The sequence below is a fragment of the Camelus dromedarius genome, chromosome Y (assembly GCF_036321535.1).
Source record: "Camelus dromedarius isolate mCamDro1 chromosome Y, mCamDro1.pat, whole genome shotgun sequence".
Lineage (NCBI taxonomy): Eukaryota > Metazoa > Chordata > Mammalia > Artiodactyla > Camelidae > Camelus > Camelus dromedarius.
The window spans coordinates 10047287-10060891 of NC_087473.1; the positions used below are offsets into that span (position 1 = coordinate 10047287).

The following is a 13605-nucleotide window of genomic DNA, read 5'->3' on the forward strand; positions in this document are numbered from 1 at the left end:
GGGAAAGGTTTATGTGTCAGTCTGCAGACCACTCCACGGCACATTAAGAGATGATGTGTTACAAGTGAACAGTCAGATCAAAACCACAGAAACAAACAAAACCTACACAGGTCCTTCTGATTTCTTAAGGGGAGGCAAAATTCTCAGAATTCAAAGAAACCCTGATGTTATCTGAGATTAAACACATGTAAACATCTACAGACCGCAGAAACATATTTTAAGCACTCACTTTGTCTACACCGACACTCAAAATGTAATTCCCCTTCTTGTTCCATTTCAAGGCGAAGATGGGGCCTTTATGTAGGCGTAAGGTGCTGTCCAGATTACCTGCATGTGAAAAACAAAACACGGCAGCATGTTGACATCCAAGTCTGCCCATGGGATGATTGCACAGCAAAGCACCTCTTCTCCGATCCCAACATGGGGAAGGCAGGACTTACCGTCTTCCATCCATATTCTTGCAAAACCATCATATGACCCTGTAGCCAACAGTGTCCCGTCACTCTGTGGGTCAGAGGGAAATAGCAACAGACACAGCTCAGTGGAGGCAGACCTGAAAAGGGGAGCATCTCCCAGCATCCCAGGGCTAGAGCAGCCTGATGTCGGTATCCAGTTCCCACTTAAGGCACTCATCAGTCATGGGGGACTACTTTAGCCCACACGGCTCTTCAACTAAATGTAAGACAGAACAGGCTCCCCAGTAATCCCATCAAGGAGACAAGGGGGCAGGGAAAACACGGGATCACCACTCACCACTGATGACACCCAAAAAAATACTGCACAAAAAGTATCGTGAGACTTTTGGAGACTTGGGTGAGCTTTTAAAAATATTTACAAATAGGTAAGAGTGGCACTGGTGATGAAGTGAAAGGATGTGCAGAAACATGACAGAGAGCCAGAGAAAAGGTCAGAGAAGCTGAAATGCCGAGTGTCTCACACACAGACACCAGTGCTGAGATGTCCAGGTGGAAGGTCATCTTCCCTTGGCCCCAAGGCACATGACGTCAGCAGAGCAGCCTCCCTGGGTGACACCAGCAGACCCACCCTGCAAACCCAGCTGCTGTCTGCCCAATGCCCACAGTCTGCTAAGGAGCCCAGAGCCCTGGGGGTGGCACAGGCCTGCCCCTTCCCTGCATCTGCCTGCCCGGCTCAACTCCCCCATGCAGCCCTCGCCGAGGCCGATGGTGGATTTTACTGATGTGAATTAAAGCATCTGGGTGGTGGCAGAGGCTTATGTTCCAGTCCAGCAAGGTCACGTCTTTACTGCTGGGGACGTCGTGGCCCCCTTCCCGTATACAGTGCCTCAGCACGAGCTGGGTGGAGCCCCTGGTGCTGTTTTCATTCAGGTTCCATATCCTTGCTGTCGAATCTCCAGATTTGCACAAGGAACACACACAGCGATGAGCCTCTGTGTCCAGTGCGAGCAAAGCCCACTGCTCCCCGCCGTCTGGCTACACCAGGCATCCTGGGCCTGAGGCCCTTGGTCTTCATAACACCACTCACTCCCTGCAGGTTTCCCCTCCTGATGGGAGTTTAGTAATGCTGAATGTCTCTGCATTGCTCCCCACCCCACTGAGAAAACGGCTAGGACTGAAGACTCTTCCTCAGCCTGGGGTACCCGGAGTGCCCCAAGCCTTGGTCCGCACACACTGGGGAGACGGCACACCCAGCAGGAAGGGAGTGCATGTCCCAAGAGTCAGAACACAGACGCCCAGACCCTGGGGCACGCCCTGCCTGACATCCTTACCCGGACGCCAGGAGATCACTGACAGGGTTCCAGGCACAAATGAACACCTCAGACTCGTGTCCCCGAAGGACTGTGGCTTTGTTGGGTGGAATCTCCACGTCTCCGTCTATTTCCATTGGTTTCGAATGATTATCTGTTGTGGGAAATGGGAAAAGAGGCAGGGCTGACAGACACCAGAGAAACTCATCCCCAGGGCTGATGGTAGTTTTAGAAACACCTGCCTTTTCCACACTAATCCTGTCGCCTCTGAAGCTTGTACTAAATCATGGCTTTTGTGTAATTTAGTAAGTATGTAACATTTGTTTACAGTCTCCAAAATTTGACAGAGGAATAAAAACAGGTATTGTAGGGCCAGGCTAGTTGCTAATATCCCCCAGAACAAGACTGGACAGAAATGACAACAGTCAGCTGGCCCCTGAGAAGGGCCCAAACGTTCCTCCTCTTGACAGGACAAGATGTTTTATCTGGAAGCACCTTTCTGAGGTTATACAGATTTTTTTGAAGACCCCCAATTACAATTACTTTCTGGGGTGGAAGAGCAGCAAAACAAAGACATTTATTTTATCCCAGTTTATTTTCATAATCTTGAGGGTTGTATCTCACGGGACAGGGCAGCCCATAAAAGACATATGGGGACAAGCCACGTACTTCCTTCTTCTTTCCCTGCCCTGTCACTGTGGACCGCGTTAATAGTGACTGTGAGACCCGTGGGTGGGCGGTCTTCCATCTGACCGTAGGCAGACGGCCTTGAGGTCATCCTGTAATACCAGCACCAGTACAGCCCACATGGGCTTCACGCTCAGTGCTGGACCTCGTCTCTGGCCCCAGACGGACTAAAAGAATGTGTTCCTCGAGCTCGTGGTCAGGTCAGGCTGCGCCGCTGCTCTTGGAGGGAAATGATTTTTCTTTTTCTTTTAAAAATATTTTTATTTATTTTTACTTTTTAATCACTTTTTCCCTTCCAGTTTTATTGAGATGTAATTGACATACAGCACTGTATACCTCCTTTTTTGGGGAGGGCATGGAATTAGGTTTATTTCTTTCTTTCTTTCAGTGGAGGTACTGAAGATTGAACCCAGGACCTTGTGCATGCTAAGTAGGCACTCTACCCCTGAGCTGTACCTTCCCCCCAAAATGATTTTCAAATAAGGAAGGACACATGCATGCATAATGCATGTGCATGTGCGCACACACACAGACACACACACGCACACACACACACACACAAGCACTCTTTGAACTTAGACCCCAGAGCAGTCTCTGCATCTATAAGCAGCAGGTCAAAGTGCAGTCAGCTTCTCCCGTAAAAGTCCAGGCTCTCTGACTTACTGGTCACACACTTGGAGGCAACTACCTAACAGGAACTAACCTCCTGGCCTTCTGCAACCCCCGCACAAGAAGACACCCGTGGCCTGGGGCCGGTGCCCTCTCAGTGACCATGATCTCCCAGTGTCAGCTACTCCAGAATCTGTCCCAGAGGCTGAGGCTGGTGCACAGGCCTCCACACACACAACTCTATGTGGGCAGTGATCAAAGGGGAGACAACTGCCTTCTACACCACACGAGTTCTCAGAGCAGCACGATTTCCTCAAGTTGAGGGCACACAGCAAACAGCACCCTGTCTGAGGACTTGCGTGGAAACCAGCGTGGGAAGCCCTGCCGCAATTCCGAGCCTAGGGGCCATCAGGGCTGCAAGCCCGGCTGGCACTCACTCATCGCGTGCTCTCCGTTCTCCTCGCCGTTGACTGCGGCCTCGCCGTTCTTTGGTGGGTTCTGCTGGGAAACCGCGGCCGGGGCCGCCAGGGCCGCCGGGGCCGCTCGGGGCCACCGCTGCCACCGCCGCCACCACGGCAGCTGCACTGGCCTGCTGATGCGCCAGCTTCTCCCGGAACGCCTGCTGCTGCGTCTGCACCACATCGGGCATCACCGCGTCGATCAGGGACAGGGGCTCTATGGGGCGGCCGTCGAACACCGTGCCGTCCTGGGGACAAAGCCCAGGCACAGGCGTCAGCTCAGACACAGTGCCGGCCCATCCGGGCTCTGCCCTCTGGCAAGACAGGTGCAGGGCCCGGGCAGAAACACAGGCGACTGGGAGGTGCAGGGCTGCAGAGGAGGCTCGGCCTGCCCGGGGACCCGAGACACGCAAGGACTCCTGGCGGGCAGAGTGGGTGCGGCGGGTGAGGGCCGCATCCCCGGAGGACTGGTGTCACTGCTGCGTCAGCGGGAGGCCCGAAGTTCCCGAAACTGACCAACCTGAATCCTAGCGTCAGGGACACCTGAGCCCTTTCAGGTCCTGTCATGGGAAAAGGGCTACCCCTGATGCAGCAGTTTGCAAAAAGGGGTGGGGTGGGGTGGGGTGGGGGTGATTTTACCCCCTTAGGGGACAGTGAGCAAAGTCTGGAGCCATTTTGGTTGTCACATTGGGGAGGTGCTGCTGCCATGCGGTGGGCAGAGAGCAGGGATCCTGCTCAACATCCTTCAGTGCTCAGGACGGCCCCACAGCAATGACTCACCTGGCCCTCAAAGATCGAGAGTGCCGAGGGTGCAAAACCCTGCCCAGACGCTAGGACAGTGTGCAACTAGTCTCCACCTAAGTGACAGAGGTGGCTCTCTGGAGGCCTCAGGTGTGAATTACAGATTCCTGCACCACTGAGGATCTGATTCCTAATACATCTGTCCACTTGAGCTAATACAGTACATATTCACAGCCGTCTGAATTGCCTTCCTGGGCTCAGGGTGTTCACTAACTCAGCCGTGATCTGCTAACAGCAGCACTGTCTTCTTCCAATACCTACTTTTTGAACCTCCTTTGTGTCTCTGGTTTCCATCTACCATGAAAAAATTACCATAAACATTTGAAAACACAGGAGAGAGATCTTTCCTTAGAAAGTGCTCCAAATACTAGTCACATGAACCTCAGTGCCTTTCAGTTGTGACTGCTGGACGTGCAAAGCGTTTCTGCATATTTCCTCATAAATTAGGAAGAACTGAATGTATGAGTTTCAGCTACACAATTTCTAAATGAAACCTCACCCCAGTTGACTACTGGTTACTTTACAATATTTGAAAATAAGGAAACAATACTGTACGAGGGAAAGTGTAGCCAGGCACCTGGTCAGCCACCCAGTTCTGGCCACAGAGTGGCCAATGTTGACCAACTGGCCAGCCAGCTTCTACGTCACTTCTCTTCTTCATATACTCATGCCCCAAATGAATGACGATTTCACAAAAGGTACTAACTGCCCAGAGTAATAAAACACTCCTGGTTTAAACTCTAAAAGCACACCTCAGTTTAACAACTGGAAACCCAGGTGACAAATGAGACAATCTTTCATTCGTCTCTGGACATACTGCATTTTGAATTGCCAGGGAGAGAAGGTATGGGGGAATCTCAGCAGATGAAAGACATGGACACTAGGGTAGGGGCAGGGAAATTCAGTTGCAGCATCTGAGCTGGTGGGGCCTCCGGGGTCCTGTACTCCTATCTCACGCTTGTTTGTTTTGCCAAAAAAGACTGGGGCCTCAAGGAGCCAGTGGAAGATCCTGGGCATCCAATGTAAGAAAAGGAAAGAGGAGACTGCCTGTCGTCAGGCAAGAAAGAGCACAGGAAAATATCAGATAAGGAAAGTAAAAGCAAAACCTCTTTTAAAATCACATCAAAAAAATAAAATACTTAGGAAAAACCCTGACTGAGGAGGTGAAAGACTTATATGCTGAGAACTATAAAACACTGAGTAAGGAAATTAAAGATGATTTAAAGAAACGGAAAGATGTCCCATGCTCCTGGACTGGAAGAATTAATAGTTAAAATGGCCATACTCCCCCAAAGTAATCTATAGATTTAATGCAATCCCTATCAAATTACCCAGGACATCTTTCACAGACCTAGAACAAATAATCCTAAAATTTATATGGAGTCACAGAAGACCCAGAATTGCCAAAGCAACAGTGAAGAAAATGAACAAAACTGGAGGAAAAACCCTCCCAGAATCCAGACTGTACTACAGAGCTACAGTACTCAAAACAGCATGGTGTTGGCACAAAAACAGACGTATGGATCAATGGAACAGAACAGAGAGCCCAGAAATTAACTCACATACCTATGGTCAATTAATCTGAGACAAAGGAAGCAAGAAGATACAATGGAGAAAAGACAGTCTCTTTCCCAAGTGGTGTTGGGGAAGTTGAACAGCTGCATATAAATAAATGAAGTCAGTACATTCCCTCACACTACATACACAAATAACCTCAAAACTGCTTAAAGACCTAAACACAAGACACCATTAACCTCCTAGAATAAAACGCAGGCAAAACATTCTCTGACATAAATCTTAGCAGTGTTCTCCTAGGGCAGACTATCAAGGCAACAGAAATAAAAGCAAAAATAAACAAACAGGATCTAATTAAACTTATAAGCTTTTGCATTAAACAAAACAAAAAGCCTATGGAATGGGAGAAAATATTTACAAAGGATGCTTAATTTCCAGAATATACAGACAGCTCATACAACTCAATAACAACAACAATAAAACCCCCAAAACCAAAAAAACAATCTAATCAAAAATAGGCAGGAGACCTAAACAAACATTTCTCCAATGAAGACATACAAATAGGCACACGAAAAAATGCTCAGTATTGCTAATTATCAGAGAAATGCAAATCAAAACTACAATGAGGTATCACCTCACACCAGTCAGAATGACCATCATTCAAAAGTCCACAAATGGTAAATGCTGGAGAAGGTGTAGAGAAAAGGTAATCCTCCTACCCTGTTGGTGGGAATGTAGTTTGGTGCAGCCATTATGGAAAACAGTGTGGAGAATCCTTTAAAAACTAAAAATAGACTTACCCTATGATCCAGCAATCCTATTCCTGGGCATATATCTGGAGGAAACTCTAATTCAAAAAGATACATGCACTCCAATGGTTGTAGCAGCATTATTTTCAATAGCCAAGACATGGAAACAACCTACACGTCCATCAACAGAGGACTGGATAAAGAAGTTAACTTGTGTTTGTGTGTGTACAATATACTTTATATTATTATTATTTTATATTATACACACACACTGAAATACTACTCAGCCATAAAAAAGAATAAAATAATGTCATGTGAATGGACCTGAAGACTGTCATACTAAGTGAAGCCAGAAAGAGAAAGGAAAATACTGTATGATATCACTTACATTTGGAATCTAAAAAAATGAGGTAAATGAACTTATTTACAAAACAGAAATAGACTCACTGACATAGAAAACAAACTTAGGGTTACCAAAGGGGGAAGGAGCAGGTGGAGGGATAAACTGGGAGTTTGAAATTTGCAGATACTATTATATGAAGAATAGATGAACAGCAAGGTCCTACTGTATAGGACAAGGAACTGTATTCAATACTTTGTAATAGCCTATAATGAAAAAAGAATATGAAAAGGAATACATATATATGTGTAACTGAATCACTGTGCTGTACACCAGAAATTAACACATTGTAAACTGACTATACTTCAGTTAAAGAAGACTATGCAGCTAAAAATTTTTTTAAAAGTATAATATAGGCAGACACACGGTGTTTAAACAGGTTTTGGAGAACAACAGAGGAACCCACGTGACAAAACACAGGTAACAAAACACATTACTTCTGTAGTTTTAAAAGCTAAAGAGAAAGCGGAGTTAAATGGAACAAACAAGGCAGGCTTAAAAGGATGAGGTCAGTTCAAAGGAAGGGAGGATGGAAGAAAACGGTAGAAAGATTCAGGGAGATGTGTCCTAGGGTGATGGGACCTTGGGAGGGTCAGCTGCAGGAGCCTGTGACCCTGGAACATTTGGTGGCAAAGAGGAACACATGGGCATCCAACGGCGTCAGCTGTGCAGGACTGACTGTAAGGGGATTTGGGGAAGCTGGGTCGGGAAAGCGAGCCTGACCGAGGCGGGAGAAATGAGGCGCAGAAAAAGAGGGGGGGAAGTGCGGCAAAAATGAGATGGACTGACAGAGATGCGAGGAGGGCCGCAGCAGTCACAGGAAGCCCTGGGCATCTTTACAGGAGAATCCCAAGAGCAAAGCAGAGGGGGGTGAGGCAAACTGTTTTAAACCAAAATAACTCATTTACAAACTGGTGTAAAATTGGCCCAATACTCACTGTGCCCCAATCTACAAAGAGGCAGGATATGTACACAAACTGGAGGGACTTAAATTTATGATGATTGTTCCAGCAGGTCTGCTATGGACGCGATAACAAACCATCCCTTGAAATCCTCTTTAACAACAGGCCCCATTTCATCTCCCCGATTCTCTATTGTGCCGTATGTCATGTTTACGGGAAATGTACTAGATGCTATGCAAATGTTTTGGGCCGGGGTCGCCTCTTCAACTGAACTGCTCAAAGGAAACAAGAAGGAAGGGCATTTTCTGTGTACGTGCAAGGCCCGTGCCTGCCTGGAACCACATGAATTTGAACGGCAGGGCATGCATGATCCGTGGATTTTTTTCAATACGTAAACAACTGTGTTTACCATCCGCCGTTGGTAGAATCCGTGGTTGCAGAACCCGCGGATGCAGAACCCGCGGATGCAAAATCCGCGGGAACGGGATGCCGCGTATAGGACCTGAGCACTATGAATTTTGGTATCCATGGTAGGTCCTGGAACCAATCTATGGAGGATACCTGGGGACGACTGTATAAAGCAGTTGAAAATTTGCGGCGCGTGTTTCAGACTGGGCAGTGTATTGTGATATTGAGAGGATCAGTCGACAACCAGCCATGCTGCACATGGATACAGCAGCACCACCGTCTAAAGGGCCTTGGAAGCTCGCTCCAGGGGCAGCGTAGGAGCCGCAGCCCCTAACCCAACCAAGTACTAACGTGAAGGGATAAAAAGCCCTCCCCGCGGCTGCGGGTAAGGAACTGCGCGCTAGGGTTGGATGCGTTTCCCCAGCTCCGCCCTGTCTCCCGGGCGTCCGCACATACCTGGTTGATGCTGATCTCGGCCTCCACATACTGCAGGCCCTTCTGCAGGATGGAGATGAGGGCAGCCGGTGGCAGTAGCATCCCATTGATGTTGGACTGGCTGATGTGGCTCTCGATACCAAATGTGAACGCCGAGTGGGAAAAACCTGCAGCAAGACAGGGGCGCCAGGGTCCATGAGGCCTGGGCTGACGGGCGGAAGGCACAGCCACTAAGCAAAGGCGACACCACGCTGATTTCAGACGTGCCTACTTATTGGGGCGGGAAGAGGCTGTGGACGCTGGGCTGCTGACGTGGGGTGTCGCGGGCAGGGTCAGGCAGAGAGAGGGAAACCTGTGCTTGCACGGGACCGAAGAACAGCTGTAAAGGTGGAGCCCTTTCATTGTTACTAAAAGAAAAACAGAGGCCGGACCTGCCATGGTTACACATTTCTGTTACAGAAATCAGACTCCACTGCTCCTTCCGCTGTGTCTATCTGTGCTTCGCTCCCAGTCCTCATGGCAAATGAACCTCACCACCAACTGGGCCAGGAAAAAGAGGCTGTTCTGGACCCACCGGTGTGGACTTGAGTCGTCTTACAGAAAAACTGGGAATTTCCCTTTGGCTAAGATGTGCTGGCTCCCCTCCCCCGCCCACACCGCCTCCACCCCCATCAGCCGTTTCTGTAGAAACTGGTGATAACACTTGGCAAGACAGATGTCTGTGTGCTCGCAGACAAGGTGTGGATGGAGCCGCTTGGATGAACATGTGGGGAGGAAAGTCAGGATGGTGACTGCACAAAGAAGGTGGCAGGGCAGAAGGCTCTAGGGGTCTGAGTTGGGGAAGAGGTTGTTCCGAGGCAGAGTTCCCTTCTGCTCTGTCAACCCTCGCATGTGGGGGTCCTGGGAATCCTGCTCCCAAGGTATCTCGGCTATGAGCACCTTCCCGTCAACACCGGCTCATCCTGCGTGCTTGGGGGGTCACGGGGGTCTCCCTGCCTCTGGGGCCTGCACACAGCCTCCCACACTCCCATTCCTAGGACACCACCTCCATCAGCTGAACAGGGAGGCCAGCTGGGCCTGGCTTCCACCAGATTCATCATCCTTGGTGCTCCTGCCTTTCATTATCCAAATACAACCAGACTTTGCAATAAATGAAATGCTCACCAGATGGGAATGTTCCTCCACTGAGATTTCTGTCTGCAGCCTCCACCCTTCTCTCTCCCCACTCCCTCCTCCTCAGCCTCTCCTGTTCATGCTTATGGTCTGATTATTAAAAGTATAGAAAATATGCAGTTGATTGATATTTATTTCAAGAGCAGTATCATAACAACTATTGATTTCTGTAAATGTCTTCACAAAACTGTAACCACCTAAATTAGATTGCACAGGAGAGCCGCCTGGAGGCTCCCTTCCCCACAGGGCCCCTCTGCTCCTGCTCTCTGAAGGAGGTGAGCAAAGGCCCTTTACTATCGGCCTCATCTTTTCCTTCTAACTTCTTTCCTCTGTCTCTGCCTTCCTGTCCCCTACCCACTCCTCCAGAAGACAGCAACCACCCCTGTGTTACTAATGACTCTGTTCCCTGGGTCTCTGCCACCCCACACAACATGTCACCTCTAAGCCTTTATCACTGTTTCCGGCAAGGTGTAGACTAGAAAAATTGCAGGTTAATGGATGGAGCAGGACCAAATGGGTTCTTGGCCTGATCACCGCCCCCCATCCACCTCATGGACCCCTGCCTACAAACACACTCTGGGCCACAGTGGTTTCTCTCTCTCTCCTAAGAATTCATCACTTCGTGGCTGACAGCGCCACTCGCCTTTTCTAAATTTGTGTCTCCATCAGCTGATGGGAAAGAACCCTGGACCGAGAGCCATTTCTTATCCTCCTGGTACCTTCATAAGGTCTAATGCAGGACCACATCCACTGCAGTAGTAATAATTAAAATAACCCGAGCCAGCCCTTACATGGTGCCTTGGCCAAGTGACACTCCTAGAACTTGCTCCAAATTCATGTAACCCTCTGCAGTCATTCCCTCGAGCTCCTCTTTCCCTTTGACCAGCCAGGTGCCGCAATCTCTTGAGGGTAACTGACAGACCCCAGTCACTAGCTCCAACCTTGGGCAGTGGGACACTGCTCTGAGCCCACCATCAAACTCCACCTAGAAACTTCTACTGAGTGTTCCACCAGCGCACAGCTTTGACTGCTGACCGGGGCTCCTGGCAAATATATCTCAGGGACCAATGGAGCACCTATGGATGAGAGTCAAGCTTTTTGTGTCTGTCTTAGTCCATTTGGGCTGCTATACCAACATACCACAGACTGGATGGTAAAAGGAACAGACATTTATTTCTCATAGCTCTGGAGTCTGGGAAGTCCAAGATCCAGGTGCTGGCAAATTCAGGGTCTGGTCAGAGTCCATGTCCTGGTACACAGTTGTGACCTCACATAGAGGAAGGGGTGGGGGAGCTCTCTGGGACCTCTTTTATAAGGGCACCAATTTCATTCGTGAAGGTCTCACCCTCGTGACCTCATCACCTCCTACAGGCTCCACCTCAAAATACCACAGCGGGGACTATGTTTCAACGTTATGTATGGGCAGGGAGATAAAAAATTCAATCTACAGCAGTATATTCTACGAATTCACTACTCACTCTTCAAGCAGCACCCGGCCATAGAAACGCTAGTGAAGGCACACGAGACACAGCAGATTCTGACCACATTACCACCTTTAACCAAACCTGAATGCTTTGTGTCCATGATCTCAGTCTTCACAGTAGCTGGCCCAAGTGGTGGTATTGTTTTATACGCAAGAAGGGCACATGTGGGAGAAATGAAACAACCTGTCTAAGGTTCACAGACGTGATGAGAGCTGAACTACAGTCTCGACTCTGGACTGTGTGATTCCAAGATTCACCTTCTAAACTTACTGACTCTAAGAGCCACAAGCACAGGAAGCAAAAACCTGAAATTCCCTGGGTGGATGCCAGCTCTGTTCCCAGCTGGACCCCTGGTGACTTTAATCAGCAACAGCTGCCCCAGATGCAGCCCAGGCAACATGCAGAGAACAGGGTGCAAACCCACTTCTCACCCGAGACTTGAGAATGTTCCTGATGTCTGTCTTTATCTGGGCTGAGTATATAGTTTGGTTGCAGAACTTTCTGCACGTGCTACTGCTCTTCATGTGGATTCCGTTTCTAGAACACGCCGATGACAGTATTCAGTGAAGGATGGTCGGAAGAAGGGGATGGAGCAGTGAAGATGAATGGGGGTGTGGGAGCCTGAGGCTTCTGTAAAAAAGGGCTGAAAACAGCCTGCTGGGATGATGTCCCCTGACGGAAGCAAAATGATGACTAAGCAGGATAAAGCTCCACACGGGAACTTTGACCGTGAACGTCTGATGAACACCTGGGTCCACTATTGGAGACGACAGTAAACGGAGACGGAAACTACGTATCTTCATAAACCCTCGCTGCAGTGTTCCACGTCACTGCTGAAAGAAGTCTTCCTCCTGGCTTAAATTTACATTAGTTGCATTTCTTTGGTAGGACCTATGTGTGGCCTCTAAATCAACGGTTGTTTTCAGTCCATTTGTCTTTAAGATTTTCTCCTCAATTGTTGGCTGGCCTGATTTGGTCACGCAAGTCAGAGGGCCAGGCAGACACGGCGTCAGGAGTGCTGGGTTTCCTGCTCGCTCTGGCACGTGGGGGCTGGGCCTCCGTGTCCCCTCCTACGGTGTAGGGGTGAGTAGGACCTCCAGGACCTGAAGGGAGAAGCAGAGGCGAGCGCGGCAGGATGCAGACACTCTTCCATCTGGAGAGAAGAGCACGAGCTAGTGGAAACATCCCTTTTCATGTTGCCTTGTACATGCGACAAGGACACTGGATGAGACGGTCGCTAAGGTTCTTCCCAGTTCATTCACGGTGGAACAGGGGGAAGGGTCCACAGACTCTGGATGGGAGGCCTGCTTGAGCACTTCCTATTAGACCATGGGGCTGCAGCCCTGCCAGGTGCCAAGGTGCCATCTCGGAAGACTGGCATCTCCAGGCAGGAGTCTCTCCTGGGGCTGGCCCGGCCTCCACCAGCACCGGTGCCCCAGCCCTCCCAGTGGGACCCCAGGGCGGTGAGCATGGGCATTGCAGGTTGCCGGAGTGCTGTGACTTCCGTGCCCTACGCCTCTTTGGTTTCCCCTCAGCTTTCCATGCAACTCTTCTGCCCAGCAGGACACAGGTGGGAACAAAGAACAGAATGTCAGTGACAGAGATGGAGATACTCAGAACAGGCTCAATGGCAGGTGTGGAAGTTGGTAAAAAAGAGCAGAATCAAGAGCTTGCTGGTACCTTGATGGAAGACCTGTGTGAGGGCTCAGTGTGAGTGTCTGCTGGTGTCTACCACCTGGCCAGCCCGGAGCGACTGCTGAAGCCGGCAGACCTGCCTCCTACTTAGTAGGAGGTGCCCCTGGTGAACCTCCTCAGCACAGGGTTTCTCAGCAGCAGCACAACTGACGTCTGGGCCTGGGCATCCTTTGCTGTGGGGGGCTGTCCCGTGCACTGCAGATGTTCAACAGCACCCCTGGTCTCCACCCACTGGATGTCAGCAGAAATCCTCCTCCTAGTCGTGACAACCAAAACTGTCTGCAGATACAGCCCGCCTGACCCTGCCCTGGTGGGGAGCCAGTGACCTAGGGGAACCACACCCCCAGGACACAATCCACACGTCTACACTACTCCCATTTCTGCCAGATTTATAAACAGCATGAGTGGACTGCTGCCATCGAGAATCAAGTCACAGCATCCAGACAACACCCAGCAGTGTGGGGATAACCAGACGAAGTGAAAATACCTCTGAGCAGAGAAGGGTATAATCATGATAAACTGGGAGAGGCTGAAAGCAAGCACTACATTTTACATAAAGCACA

At 49.6% G+C, this 13605-nt stretch overlaps 1 pseudogene; it reads right to left on the bottom strand.

Annotated features, from left to right (window-relative positions):
• The window catches only part of LOC135320347 (F-box-like/WD repeat-containing protein TBL1X), a 28712-nt pseudogene extending 16841 nt beyond the window's left edge, over positions 1-11871 (bottom strand).
• Between the last annotated feature and the right edge of the window lie 1734 nt (positions 11872-13605).